The 15,246-nt window shown below is 40.0% G+C and overlaps 1 protein-coding gene across 2 annotated transcripts in view; it reads right to left on the bottom strand.

Annotated features, from left to right (window-relative positions):
* atp13a3 (ATPase 13A3) overlaps positions 1-15,246 on the bottom strand; it is a 58,857-nt gene that overhangs the window by 42,689 nt on the left and 922 nt on the right. For both annotated transcript variants that reach the window (XM_030049013.1, XM_030049012.1), the window contains exon 2: positions 1,419-1,503. The gene's annotated coding sequence lies outside the window, so the exon portion shown is untranslated. The remainder of the gene's footprint in view (positions 1-1,418; positions 1,504-15,246) is intronic.

The following is a 15,246-nucleotide window of genomic DNA, read 5'->3' as shown; positions in this document are numbered from 1 at the left end:
TAGCTGTTTAAAAACAACAACAACAAATCACACAGTGTATTAGTGTGTATTAGTCCAATAGTATTAGTGCATTAGTGTAGTGTAGTGCGCTAGTGTATAAGTGTATTAATGTTTGAATGAAATATTCTGTACAAGATATTCAGATATTACAATTTCATACAACATTTGTAAAAAGGTCTATTTTTCTTCAGTTCTAAAAAATGTTTTCTTGAATAAGAGCTGAGGAAGATAATTGTATTAGTGTTTGATAAATAAAGGGAAAAAGTTATTGGTAGTGGATTGAGACTTTTGGACCCAACTGGATATACCAATGCTAAGGGCTAAACTCTATATTTAACTCGAATGTAAGCCAGTTTTTACACTTAACCCCACCTCCACCTCCACCCCCACCAACAACCACTGCCACAAGTACACTGTCATCCTGTGGGAAACACTGACGACTGAATCATCTGTTCAGATAAGAAACCGTTTTTACCTCACAGGACCTCTGGGATTCCATAATTACAGGCCACCAACCAGGGAGAGGCCATGCCTAAAGCTTGGCCCATGATCGGCCATTCCTGTTTGTGACTCCAACACCAACATGTTATCTGTTAACTGGAGCTGGAACACTGTTGACAATTATGTTTTATGTTAGGTGAAGTACAACACTCGCTATGCCTGATGCAAGAGTATCAATTGGCAAAAGTCTCAAAAACAACTTGTATCTATTGGATACAACTAGATACTTGCTGCTGTTCTTTGGATAGTGTGGCATGAATAATATAAGAAAGCGGACAATGTAGATTCCAGCAGGGTAGAACATAAACACTAACTACCACCTAAACATCTCTAAACAGCTATGGTTGGAATGTCTGTGTCTAAACCAGACACACTGACAGGTAATCATCACTAATTTAGAAGTCAAACTATTAAAAAATATATCTGGATGATAAAACTGTGAAAGTAGCAGGTAAATCCTAGGAGGCTGGGTAGACAAATAAATTCAGTTTCCTGCCCTGCCCTGGAAAAAGACTAACCAGCACAGCCAGCTGATCTCATGAGTTCATTTTCTTTTGATTTGCAAAACCACCTGGCCATACTCCAACCAAACTGTTAGACTGGAAGCCATAAAATGCTCAAATAAATCAGGTTCCTTTGAGAAACTACAGGTATGGCTTAGGTGGTGACAACAGCAAGATGTTACAGTGAAATGAATTGAGCAGATCCAATAACCTGCTATATATTTTTATAAATACCTGTTAGGTCTGCTCCCTTACCCCCTTACTTATCAACCCAACAGTGCCCAGAGTGCTTCCATGTAGTGAACAACGGAAAGAAAATCAGAGTATAGCTTTGCAAAGCTAGAGACAGACAGTCATGTGAACTAATGTAGTTTATAAGCCACACCACAGTGCAGCATTTCCAGGTGCTCCTACCTTGGAAGCCTTGGCTGCGATGCCCCCAGGCAGTCCTCCTCCTCCCCTTAGTTAGCTTGCTCTCTCACCACACCAACCTGGACCCCTAGGAAAAACACAAGCATTGTACATTACAGAGAAATCAATCAAAGGCTTAAAGTCGCCTTAGTATAACAGGGTGGACTTGTAAAGTACACTAGCATGGTAGAGGCAATTCATACTGCAGAAATCCCACTCCAGCATTGCAAAGGTGCTCTACAGGATTGAAGACCATTATATCCCCATGCTCCTGCAGCATCATGACCAGCCTTCACCCCTGATACCAAACTAGCAGCAAATTACAGTCCTGCTATAGCCGTTCTTCAACATAAACCTGAAGGTGTTGATGGCAGTTGAAGGTGAACATTTTTCCACTCTTCAACTGTCTATTTTTGGTGATCACGTGCTCACTGTAGCTTCATCTTCTCGTTCATAGCTGACAGGAATGGAAGAGATCATGCTCTTGTTTCAGTCCCTCCTATTCAAGGTTTGACAAATTGTGCATTGTGAGAAGCCTTTATGCACACTTGGACCAAGATGTTAAGTCTTGCTGTGCTCTTCCATAGCCTTACATTGACAAGGCCGCTCTGTTCACAGGATTGCTGCAGGCTTTATTGCCCATTTTTGTATACACACTTCTTGGTAGATGCTAACTCTAGTCCTTCAACAGCACAAAAAAAAAAAAAAAAAAAAAAACCCAACTCATTTGATCATATGACAGTCATAAATGCATAGCTGTGGCTGCTTAGGCTGTGAACTCTGCCTACCACTTTGGCAAATGCCCAAACAATAACGAAAGTTCTTTTCTATTCTAAGTTTATTTATATAGTTCTTCATCACAAAGTACTTCTTGGAGGGGTTTACAAAGGCAAGATTAAACAATAATGGTGGCTAGAGCGAGTAAAAAAAAAACATGTCAAGGCAATAAATTCAACAATTGCTTTCCTGAGCATAGCTACCCACACCCCAAAAAAAAACAGTTTCACAAACTCTCTACTTCACTGTCTGTACTGAAGCACCTCAGCAGTTGTCTCAGAAGACAGACCTGAAATGCTACGCAAACTCTGACTAATAACAGAACACAACTGCTTATAGTTACTTTGAATTTCCAGGACGGGGTGTTTGTGGATCCCAGCGCACTCCTTCCAATGTAATCATGATGATGAAAACACCACTAAACTGATAAAATTGATCAAATTTGATTTTCTACAGGCCTCTGTACTAGTTAAGCTCTTTCCCTTGTGTAAATAAATCTTGTCAATGGAAGCTAAACATAAAAGCCCCCCATATGCTAAAACTGGGTGCAGCTTGTTGCCTTGGTAACACAGGTTATCCTGGAAAGGTATTGCAGCTACATGATGAAGTGGTGTATACTCTGACCACTGCAGCTTCTATATAAAAATGGCTATAAACCTGTATGACTTCCACCTTCCCCGCAGGAAAAACAAAAGCAAGTTCACAATTTTATCAAGGGGTGACGATGTTTTTGCCTTGTTACCCACTGTGCATAGCAAAAATGTTTTCTTGGGGTTATTTACCCATATAATGTACAAGGTAAGCTTGACATCCATTTTTAGTTACAATAAAATACATGTACTGAATTAGTCCTCTCACTAAAAGAGAAACTTTTGTTGCAGTTACGGCACATTATCAGAAAACTTTGTTGCATTTACTGTACATTATCAGAAACTTTCCTTACAGTTACAATATCAGAAAGAAACCTATTACCACTATAGCTAGTCCCATTCAAACCAGTGCAATAACCTCAGGAATGTAAAACTGTTAGGCTTACGGTTAGGGTTAGAAAGGCATGTCAAATGAGAACAGGAATGTCAACCAGTGAACCCCATCCAAAACTAATAAGCAGATTTGCTCCTTTTGTTTAATCCACCATGGCTGCTGAAAGATTATCTGTGGCTACATACTGTAGGTATTACATCTGCTATGCTATCCAACACAATCAGAAAAAGCAAATCAAACATACAAGTGACAGGGGTTACTGTCTCCTCAACTGTTTGGTCTGGTCAGTCTGTGTTTGGATCTGACACTACTTTGGAACAACTTCAAGTTGAAAATTCAACCTAGAAATTTATGTTTACATTTGGTCATGTGTTTACAGACCTTGGGCACCCACACAGCTGTTGTCAGTTACGTTGGCTTAGACCTATACTCAGATTGATGTTGGGTGGCACTATGCTTAGTCCAAGGTAGGGATGCGCCTAACAGATATTTTGATAACTGGCTATCCACTGTCATTAACTGGCTGAAAACCGGATAGGGAACCACAAGTAATGAAGTGAATAAGTATAAACAAATAAAGAAATAAAAGGCTTAACATGTACAGAGGTTTCAGGCCAGTGGTTAAATATGTTAAAGTTAAACCCTGACAGAACAAGCTGCACCAACACATTGTCATGTAAAAATCGAGTTGCCCAAAAATTCTCCATAACATAAGTTCATGCAGAAACAACAATCAGAATACAAGACTTCAGCAAAAACAAATGCTTGCTTTTGTAAAGTTACTGGTTGGACATGTCTGCAGTCCACTTTCATTGCCAGTCAAAACAGCTGTGAGTGGTACTGGGCAGAACCTGAACTTGAGCTTATAATTTTCTGTGAAAATTATATGCAAAGATTGCTACAGCTGTACAACTATACAAAACAATGTGGCTACACATAAAAAAAAAATTTGGTTACTGGCCGATAACTAACTGGTAACTAACTTTAGCAGCTGACGTTGTTAAAGGCCCCATGCTATACACTTTTCCAGGGTTTTATTTTAACTGCTGATCTCCCCAGCAAGATGTATTTGTGGTTTTGAGTACCTGTGGACCGCTAAATATAATTTCACAGCTCCTCTCTCACCTTTCTCCAGGAGCTCTGGCAGCACGGTTCATTTAGCCAATCAGAAGAGAGAATCAGTACCTCTCCACTGATTGGCTGACTGTTTTCTGAGTAACATATGGTCGGGCCAATCACAAGCAAGTTACTGAAACCTGCGTTGCTCAGCGGAGCTCAACGGAGCTCACCGGTGCTCACCGGTAAACAGGAATTATCATCTTATATAAATCTATATTATGTATTAGGCTTTACACGATCAGGATTTTTGGGGCCAGTCACCGATCAGTGAGTTTAAATAAACCGATCACCGATCCGATCACATGAGGGAGCACTATGTCTATTTAAATAAGTTGTTTATTTACTGTATATACTTATATACAGTTTACTGAGTATCAACAAAAGTATTCTCAAGCATTTGTCTCAGACACTTCGAAGAAGTCACACACCACTGACATGTTTGTTTGAATCCGACAGCGAATGATTCAAGATTAAAAAAACTTTATTGTCCGTCACATAGTGACAGGGCTCAAAACTAACATGGCGGTGGTGTGGAACTTCGGAGTAAGAGACAGATAAAACAATGCAACGGGAGCATCTGCAAAAAGTTTCAAAACAACAATGACGTCACTGATCGGATCAGCGAATTAAGACATTAAAGCCGATCACACAAATTGCATAAAATGCAAAATATATATATATATATATATATATATATAGCTGATCAGATCGGTGGAAAGCCTATTATGTATGATTGTCATGGCTACCGCTGAGCGTGATGTTATAGACCCGTTTACTGCCTACATCATTGAAAAGCTGCGAACGCAGTTTGGTAACAGAAGTACTATTTTTTTGCCCCGGCCGGACAAGTTAACAGTGTTAAATAATACCATCAACAGCATCAAAATGTCAGGTTGTTGTGTGTACGGTTGTCAAAATCGGTATTCTAAAAGGTGGACTCAGGTTCTATAGGATACCTACCGGATCGCGACCATTTCAAAGCAACCGAAGGCGGTTGTGGCTTCAAGCTATCATGTAGCTTCGTGTAGACTGGACTGAGGACACGATCAAAAATGCTCGCATATGCGGTGCCCATTTTATATCAGGTAAGGTTATGTGTCTACTCTATGATTTCACTAGAAAGCCTGGTTTGCATAAACACCAATAAGTATCTTTTAATGTTATGACCAGGCTTGCAATTAACACTTGCTCTCAGCCAAATTTTGTAAATGACTAAAATGTTTATAACTTCTAAATTAATAAACATTTTAGCAAATTGCCACTATGTAAAGATTATGAAAAAGTTAGCCGATCATACATGTTTGAGCCCAACTCAGATCCCGAACCACGGGCGGCAGGAGACACCAAACCACCTCAAATCCATTTATTACAGGATCACGTACCGGTTGCGGAGTTGACATTGGTCCAGATAGTGTGGGGACAGCAGTATCCATTTCCAATAGTTTCTTCGCGAAACCAGCATTGTATTGTGTCGGGTTGATAAAACAGTCGGTGCTGAACAGACAAGAAAATTTGGACTCAAATCCTGCAGGACCCGGAGAAAAATTGACATCAGCCACTGGTCTGTAACGTGTGTTTCTTTTCAAAGAGTATGCAGTGAAACAAAAGTCTCCTCGCATCCGTCTGTGGTGAAGCAACGTTTCTTCAGCATGTCGCTAACTTGTTAGTTTGTTGCCTGCGTGGAGGTGGGTTGGCTAGCTTCTTCCGCCTCTTCATCATAAAGAGGCGGAAGTGGAATCCGCTCGTTTTACAGGGAGAGTTTCAAAGAATGGGCTGTGTGCATTTCTCCGTTTATCACAGGTTTAATGCATGGGACAGGCTTTATGTGGCCCTGAGAGCTTCCCTATCACGCAAAAACAATGAAAATTGCAGTTTTCATGCCATGGGGCCTTTAAAACCAAGGGCAACATGTCATAATTACCACTGTTTGTTCATTTAATCACATTGTGAAATCTATTTTGTCTGAAACACTTTATTTTACAAAGCTTGCTCATGTGGTACTGCGATTACAGTATACTGTCATACTGTGGGGAAAAGAATGGTGTCTGGTAATATGCATGATTGTCCAAAAGAACACAGTAAACTCACTATCGATGCCATCATGTCTCTGATACTGCCAACGTAGCATCTTGTCTCTCCTTCACTGAACGGGATTTGTTGCATTGAAATGTCGACTGTGGAATACTATCATTTGTCAAAAAAAAAACAAATTTTATTGGGGACCCATTCAGTTTCCTAAGTCCCACTCAAGTGACCACCTGTGGGTCCCGGGGACTCACAACACTGAAAACCCTTCAATATCACTGCCTGTCTGGTGAATTTTTTTCATCCAGACAGAGTGGCTGATTCAACAAAGTTGGTGCCGGACCTTGAGAGCACAGAAGCCAGTGTAGTAACTGTGATGTAAAAGAGCATGTGTGGGGCCTCTGGGAGTCAGCATGACCTCAGAGATATTTATAGACTCCTCCATCCCAGCCTAAAGCTGTATTGTTGTCCGTCATTTGATTAGTCTGCTATTGTGTCTGTTCAAGCCTGGTTACTCTCTGCAGAAGGAAAAAAAAAAAAAAACACACAAGACAGCTGTTGATCTCCAGTTGGATCACAGAATTAGACCTGACATCATGGTAGGTAGATACTTTATTCATCCCGCAGGAAATTCACAAAATCATCCGTGCTGCTGGGAAATATCTGTAAACACATATCAGAAGAAAAATTCACCAAGTGCTTCCTAGACTGACTAGGAAGATTTCTTAAAGTGGTTCACCATTTCAGGGTCAAGTCTGTCAATCTGAGTTTACATGCAGACTTGACTGCACAACTTATGTGATACACACGGCCGCAGACCATCAGCTTGTAAGGTAGGCCACTGCCCTCTTGTCCGCTCAGTAACTAAACACACAGCATGAGAGGACCGGGACACAGCTTGGTGTACTTTGCCATTTACCTACTTAGATAAACTGACCTACACAGGGCTAAAGATTTGCATTCCTACTGTGACAGTTACGGTTAGGGTTAGAGATGGTTAAAAATATATTGGATAGTGACACTACCTGCATCACCTGACTGATCTACCAAGTGTTTGAAATCTTCCAACCAAAATACCAAGCCTGAAGCCTTCCAACCAAAATACCAAGCCTGAAGCCTTCCATCCAAAACACCAAGCCTGAAGCCTTCCATCCAAAATACCAAGCCTGAAAATTTGCAAATTTATCCTGTTTGATTTGCAAATTACTGAGATGAGCGGAGTGCCTACCTGCAGCAGTCACCTCTAATTAGTAGTCACTTCCAATAACCAACATAAATTCCTAGATCAAGGTCCACTGGTCATAAATATCCAGATGACGCGGTACATCAATAGCCCTACTGGATTTTTAAACTGGATACATGAGCTGAGGGAACGAATAAGGACTTTTCCATTTCCAAGACATTTCTTTTAATAAACTACGGGTTGATACTGCAGATATGGGTAGAGTAACAGGACAGTCAAGGCTTTGAGAACACAGAGAAAACAGGTTGGTATAGTAAAATGACTGACTGCTTGTGGTGTTGGATATTTAGATTTTTTTTTTAATTCTTTGCTGGATAATGATATGAATACTTACTGATACTGCTTAATTATGAACAGACATGATTTGTTATAAATGGAAATGGTTAAGTGCCTCATTTTGACTGACCAAAGGCCGGCTCTTTAGCAATGTGGCTAAAAAAAAGAGGTAGTTGAAATAAAACTGAAGAAGTCCAGCCGCTGTATAGTGATACAGAAACAAAGCAGTTCCACCAGTTGGAAAAGAGTGTCAATAATGAATCCCAACCATATGTGTTGTGGTGCACCACATTTTTTCAGCTATGGGTTACGGTTAAAAATCATGCTGTTCGCTGGGCCAGATCTTCCCCTTCCAAAGGGCCTTCAACTGACATATAAGGATTGAATATAGTATAGTATATAGTATAGGTCAGTCATTCTTTCTCTTTCTGGGTGTGTTTATCTCTATCTATATATCTATCTAGATATTTTCTCTTATGTTTTTTTAGGGGGCGGGGGGTTCCAAACAGACCCCAAGAATACCATTATATGGGTAAGAGCCCAAAGTATTGTTTTGAGAGTAACTTTTTATGGTAATACAAAATTTGCTTGGAGATGGACAAGAACCCTAAAACTATATGCACATAAGACTACATCTGGTCAATAAGCAGCTCTGACAGCTAATCGCTACAAAAATGCATGTACATAAAGCAATGAATAAGGCAGAGCATGGGTTGAAACTTCAACCCAAAAGGCACCCAAGATTTTACTTCCCACAATTTTTAACAAAATTTTGCAAAGCCAACTAAAATGAGTGGATAAGTGAAGAAATAATAATAAGGCATAAGTGTATGAAGGCATTGGATGGCTAGACATTTCTTTTTCTCCTGTCTGTCCTGTTCTTAGACACAGAGAGGAAAAGGGGGAACAATGAGCCATGATCTAATGACAGACATCCAGAATTCATGGAAGCATTCTAAGGAAAAAGTGTTTTATTGCCATCATGCCCTCAGCTCAATGTCCTTTCTTTATCACTTCCCCCTCTAATCATGGGACATTATGGTTGGGCTTTTGTTCTCCACCATGGTCCAATCCAGCTGTTTATCCACTGGCCTTACATTTAGATCTATGACCACCTGCCCTTCCTCTGCTTTCAGAACAGCACAGCCCAAAACCCACACCTTTGTTTTTTTGTTTGTCTTTTTGTTTGTCTTTTTGTTGGTTAGTTTTTAAGTCCTCCCACCCTTGTAAGGGGGGGTTCTGAACAAATTGTTAAAATAACTTGAAGAGAAAATTTGGTGCAGAGGAAACAAGTGCAAATAACTTTTTTTGTGCAGGCAAAGCCGTTGAATTACAGGTCTTTCCACATGTGCCAATCACAAGATGTGTACATTTTTTTAATGTGCCATACAACTAAGAAATCTCAAACTCAAACATTTTAGCTCGGTAAAATTAACGGTCAAACTCACCGTGAATGCAGAAAATGTCCACTCCTCTAACAAGTAATCCAAATCCACAAAAGAGTCATCAACTGTATGAGAGAGCCCGCTATATTTTTCAGATGGCACGTGGAAACTTTATATCACAGCTTCTCAGGTTACACCTATGGTCCATCCAGGAGGAAGGGCACATTAACACAGATGAAATCGAGGGGCGGGGGAAGGAGGAAACAGAACTACAAAGGATGAGATGGCACACTGGACAGAGGTGTGTGTACTGTGGACTGCATCCTGGGAAAAACCCATGAGAGAGAGAAAAAAATGGAGGGAAAGTGGGCGGGAAAAACAGGAGTTCAAGAGATCAAACGTGTCAAGTCCTAAATCAGGCCACATGCTCTTGGATTAACAGTGGCACTGCTCGACAGCCTGGGAAAAACTGCTGATACCACCATCCAAAAGATTAGAACACATTTTGATTTAACAGAGCTGCTTTCTGGCACAAAATTACCGTAGCGAAGTATGCTTGACCTAGATGGCAAAACCAAATTAGTTTACTATTCAAGATTGCATTTGTCTTAAATGCTTGAACCTCCTTCTTACTTTTAAAAGTCAGAATGAAACACTACCTGTGTCAGAACAAAAAAAAAGAGTGAACAAGATCGTAGATCAAGCCTCAAACCAGGTGCACAGGTCATGACCATTACAGACTCATGATGACACACACACACACACACAAGGTGTTGAGGGCTGAGACAACCTGGTTGTTACAGGATAAGCCCTCTCTGCATCTCCTTTATTTTAAAACTTACACTGATTCAGAGTACCATCTTGCCTCATGGCAAAAATAAGTTACTTATAGAGAAGATCTGCACACACAAAATTCACATCGACTGCATGTTATTTCCCATTTCAGTACAAGACCTTTCTTGGAGCAATTCTCAGCTATTGCTGACAGGAGTGCAGGTAAACATGCAGTTACAGATCTCATCAGCCAATGACATTTCTACAGAAACAACAACAATCTTGCTGGTTTCAACTTGTCTGTGAATCTGGCTGATGCAAAATGTCCTCAGCAAAAAGGTAATAATTGAGTTGGCTGACTAAGCTGAACACTTAAATTAAAAAAATGCATATTTAATGTTGTATGTCATTTTCCATTTAACATACAAGGGCAAAAACACTAAAAAGTTGTTTTGCATTGGGTATGAACTGTATAAAAAAAATGAGGTTGAGAACGGTGTAGATGTCAGCTAGAGTGAACTTGGAAGTGTGCAAAAAGCTAGACCACCCTATTTGCATCCCAAAGGAGGGTGAAGAATTATCTCCTCAAGAGATAACACTTATTTCTGTCTACAGCTGCCAAAGGCACCAGTGTGTTTTGTTATGTCAGAATGTGGTCAAAATAATATGAAATATCTGATAAAGCACTCAGGGACTTTCAGAATTGTACTGGCTCTTGCTTTAATCCATATCTCAATTTTTGTGTATATCTCAAATGTATTATACTGTGTTCAAAAACATCACTTTCCTCATCTTTTTACAAAGAGTACATACTCATGTTTGATACCAAAAACGCGGATGATATCGCATCTTGAGTTCATTAACAATAATATGGCAAAAATCTACTGTACAGTTTAGACTTGGGAGCTAGTACTAATACTTCATAAATTATATAAGTTTGTATCCACTTTAGCTTTAGATTGTATACGGCCCCACATAAAGCCTGGGCAGAATATATTACAGTGTGCACAGTGATTCCCTTAAGTACATGATCAAGACACACACACTTAAAGTATCTGAACAACAGATTTGTCTCCAGCTTTGCTTCTGTGGACTTTCCTCAGTCATTATCAGTCATCATCACCTCCCACAAACCAGAGAAACTGTGTCATTGCTGGAACTGGTGAACTGTGCCGTGCTCCAAAGTCACAATCTGACATACTCGCCACTTCTGTGTGTCTATGTCCACCACCTGCCAGTAAATCTGCTACCAACTACTGGGCTGTCTGCAACCTCCAGAGAGGGTCACTGTGAGCCTGACCCTCTCTGAGCGGTCAGGGCGACTCTAGGCTGTCCACTCGGTTCATCCTGCCTGGTGGGCAGAGGACCCACTGAGCGCAACACCAAAGACCATCTGACCCACACCATGCAAAACACCACTCTGCCTTAGCATTATCATCATCCTTGGGACTCACCTCTGTATTCTGGGATATTTATGTTCATCACCCACTGGGAATCATTCGTGCGGCCCACGTTGTCAAATACACCCATTCATCTGTACAACCATTTACACATCATGTAATGTATTACAGCTCCCTGCACTTTGCAAGTCTACAGCCACTGACAGATCAGTTATTCTTTCCAACCTGGTCTTCCCAGGTATGCCGTTGTTCCTTTATTGCTTGTCTGTGCTGACTAATACCTTGCATTCTTCAAATCCTTTAGTAATGACTGCTTAATTACTGGCCTATTATCATTCCTATGTGCTCATGTAATCATATTTCAATGCTGATGTTCAGCACTTATAACTCAAGATTAACCTCCTAAATATACTGTTTCACAGTGAGTCATTTTCAATTGTTATTGCATGAGTCTAAATTTAAGCAGACTCAAAAATCAGCAAATGGGGCTGAATATCAACACTGCAGAAAGGCAGATATTTTTTTCTTTTATCTGTGCTTACGTTGTAATAATCTATGCTTGTCAGATGTAACAGAAAACCCTGCATGTATTGCTCTAGGCTACACTTTATACCTCCAAATCAAAGGCAATTTAAATCGGCAGGGGAACCAACTGGTGACGGATTGAGTCCATCGTCCCTTCTCTCAGGTTTGCATTATTGCGTCAAATTTCACACCTGATTCTATTTTCATCCAAAGTGCTTAATCATTTCCATTGATGCGGGGCGCTGGTTTGTTCTAGTCTTGTTGAAGGTAAACCGCCAGACCGGCACTAAAAAGATCCGCCTCTCTGTACTGCTGCTCAGGGGCTGTGAGAGCAAACAGAGCTGGGCTGCTGAAGGGACTTTCACCATGTCAGGATATTTCTCACCCCAGCTTTGAATCAACACTGGCAGACCTACCATCATAGGCTGCTGTCTCTGACCTTGCCTGTGAAAAGTCTTCAGGCATTGGTTCAAAGGCCTGTGGAACAATGGCACCTCACTTCTTCAACCCAATCTAAACCGTTTCCAAATCTCAAGTTTGGACAAGACATCAAGCCCTCTCAAAGTAAAAGTTCAGAAGGTCAAAAGGACAAGCTCAATACCAGAGGTCGTGATGACCATGACCCTGAACAATTTTGCCCACTCAGCAGATAGTTACACTTGCGCTTCACAGAGGGCAACGCGGCTCCAGACAACACCCTAGCGATATCTTTTCTTCACAGCAGAGAAACTAATTTGGTGGCTTATTGCCTTATCTAGTCCTTACATATGTATAAAGCAAGAGTAAAGCATGAGCACAGACTGTATGTCTTTGCTAACAGTCTGGGACAGGCCCAACTAAATCAAGTAACCAAGATAAAAAGCAGATGGAGATGGGTCTTAGCTCAGCCAGGCTAATCTCTTATTAGCAGACTTAATTCCACGTTGTCACCAATTACATGAAAGAGAAGAAACAGCCACTTACACTGAGTAATGTGTTTAGCTCCCTAATCTAAATGATACTACATAATCATTCTAGGCAAGCGGACCCCTGTAAGAAAAAACTGAAAAAATATGGTCAGGATTAAAAACTAAAAACTATAATGCAAGGTGGGAAATCAACACTGGGCAAATGCTTGCAAATATTAAGGTGGGCAAATTTCCCTCCAATGACATCTATCTTTCCAATTAACCAATCATTATTTAGAGGTCCTATTAAAAACCTATAGCTGGCTGGTAAAATGTTTAAAGTAGATAAAGAATTTTGACAATGAAGCCACCATAATGGTTACTGAAGAAAAATATACCCTAATGTTTCCTCCCTGATACACAGCAAGTGCCTCTGCTATACTGAATGTAAAGAGCTCTAACTTTTTCTGTCATGTTATCATCTGAAGACTGACTTTTATCTGTGGAGCTTTTGAAATAGACTAGAATCAAGACGTTAAAATAGAAAGATGATCCATCTTCAGGCTATCTCGTTTGCAAACTCGAGGGCTAGATGACTCACCAGCTGGTCGCCTCTAAAGTTGTGCAGGACCTTTCTCAATGAAATTACTCATTTTTTTTTGCCATTACAAGAATGGAAAAAATAAACCTCAATAATGCATTAGACTGTATTTTAATGATGACTGAATCCACTTCAGAGAATGAGTATTTCATTCAGAGAGGAAATCCAGTCTAATTTATTAAAATAAGCTCTCCTAATAATGAAGTACAGTAATGAAGGTACAGTTCAAGAAGGATCTAGTGAAACTCGGCAGTCCCAACATGCTTGTAAAATTACTCATTACTTACAGTAAAGCAAGTACAAAGATGCACTGAGTTAATGTATGAACAGGTTAACTCCAAGACAAGACTTGCCAATGTTGCCCATCATATCACACAGAAGGTAACTCCTAATAGACTCTCAGGATTTCGTTCCCAGTATACTTTTATTTAACATAAACGTTTGATAAAATAGGTAAGAGAACAAAAACATGATGTTGAAAAGTCTACTGGTTAGTTTTAAGTTTGGAGAGGGAAAGAAAACAAGGCAATACAAAAAAAGTAAATAAACTGAAGGACAGGGTAGTTTCAAACTCAGACCAATTACTTTGCTGTGTATGCAGTAACATATAGCCATTCACTTCCTAATGGCCTTACATTCAATCTAATCAGTCATTGCTTTTATGATCCTATCTGCTAGAAAAACACCCATATGTCTCCCAAATGTCCCACTCCCAAATGTCAATGGACTGCTTCCATGAAGTTTATGTTACAGCGGCATGCAAGACCTCTTCAAAAAACAGAAGAAAAAAAAGAGGGTGGTGAAAATTCAAACTTACTTCAGTTGTAATCACCACGACAGCTTATTGCAAGGTTATGACTAAATAACGGTCCGGTCATTCAGTTGAAAATAAATTCCTATTAGCCTAAGTCATATAAATGGCTAGAGGTCAACCAAGGCAGCGTGTCTCTAAGAGGGCATCATTTACATTTAGAGGGATAATAGTGGCTTCTTAAACAACAATTTAATTTGTAAGTATAGCAAGTTGATGAAATTGGGCAGTGTCACTTTTCTCAAAATGATTAATTTAATATACTTTGGTATTCTTTAGTTAATTATATTATATTTGAAGAATAATACAGTTTAGTACTTTATGACAGGTTATCCTAGGTTGAGATACAAACTGCAGGTGTGATGGCACCTGCAGTTTGTTGAGATGTTAAAAAATTGTTCAATTAGTATCTTTACATGTGAAGAAGCTATACAGTTTACCTAATCAATATTTTTTTGCTGTTTTCTCTTCAGTGTTTTGTTCTGACAGCTGTATTCAATGTGTGAATGAAAAGATTCAGCATTTCCCTAGCTCCTGCTGATTCATTTAGTCAGCTCCGATATCTACAGTCCATTTTTGCTTTCTCCAACACACGAGATCACATGGACAGGTTGTGAAGTGTAAACACACAAAAACAGAAGAGCACAGTCTCAGCATGTGATCAGCTTCTCGAGCAAACTTATTCTAAGTGAGGAAATTCTAACTAATATTGCAGTAACTGCAACATTCAAAAGGATGGATAAACTATCACCTCTTAACTATTGCGTCCATCATCATCAAACTATTGCCTCCATCATCATCAGCAGCAGCAGCAGCACATTCCTCCCATTCTTCCCTCCCCACAATTTTAAAATCCTGTTGTTTGTTTACAAAGTGTTCAATGGTTATGAACGCCCCCACCCCCCACCCCACACACACACATACACACACCCCCTTGCATTTCAGAACTCCTATCCCCATACTGTTATTGTCGCTTGTTATTGTTATTAGAGTTTGTTTTCCTCTTTGTGCGCTGTAGAGCACT

Source organism: Myripristis murdjan, chromosome 4, assembly GCF_902150065.1.
Source record: "Myripristis murdjan chromosome 4, fMyrMur1.1, whole genome shotgun sequence".
Lineage (NCBI taxonomy): Eukaryota > Metazoa > Chordata > Actinopteri > Holocentriformes > Holocentridae > Myripristis > Myripristis murdjan.
The sequence above is the reverse complement of the archived record's forward strand: the minus strand, read 5'-3'. Positions and strand labels throughout refer to the sequence as shown.